Here is a 926-nt window from a genome sequence, read left to right on the forward strand (position 1 = left end):
TCAAATCGCATAAGACACAAGATTCTACTGGCCAAATAGAATCTAGCACATTGGTTAACCTGGCGCCGCAGTCAACTCATGTGCTTGGATCGGATCGAGCTATTGAGTATTGGGCCTGCATACTCGCTCATCCGTATCCTTTGCGTACCGCCCCATGGCCCCGTCCTTAGAGTTAATGACTAATAGGCTTAACTCTTTGTATGTCTGCACCACAGTTCCCGTTCGTTCCGTGCCGTGGCCGGATACGTATTGCACAACAGTAGATACCATCACCTGACGTATCTAACACACCACTATTGTAACTCGTCGTCGAAGGACCTTTCAAGTGCCTGATGGCCAGGGGAGCTCTTACACGGCACGGAGACACAGTGATGCTCGCCCATCACAGTGTACAACGATCGAGTTTGCTTAAGTGTCTGGGTACCTACACACCAGACACAATGCAATGGCCACGGATCCACACAAGGCACATCACATGCAGAAAGCTTCACCAGATTATGACACATACCACACTCTTGTAACTCGTCGTCGAAGGGGCGTTCAAAGTGCCTTACGGCTAGGGGAGATCTAGCACGGCACGGAGACACAGTGATGGTTGCCCATCAAAGTGTACAACGATCGAGTTTGCTTTCCGTGCAAGCGTTCTAAGTGTCTGGGTACCTACACACCAGACACAATGCAATGGCCACGGATCCACACAAGGCACATCACATGCAGAAAGCTTCACCAGATTCTGACACATACCACACTCTTGTAACTCGTCGTCGAAGGGGCGTTCAAAGTGCCTTACGGCTAGGGGGGATCTAGCACGGCACGGAGACACAGTGATGGTCACCCATCAAAGTGTACAACGATCGAGTTTGCTTTCCGCGCAAGCGTTCTAAGTGTCTGGGTATCTAAGCACCAGACACAATGCAATGGCCACG

Source organism: Anopheles funestus (genome assembly GCF_943734845.2).
Source record: "Anopheles funestus chromosome X unlocalized genomic scaffold, idAnoFuneDA-416_04 X_unloc_74, whole genome shotgun sequence".
Classification (NCBI taxonomy): Eukaryota; Metazoa; Arthropoda; class Insecta; order Diptera; family Culicidae; genus Anopheles; species Anopheles funestus.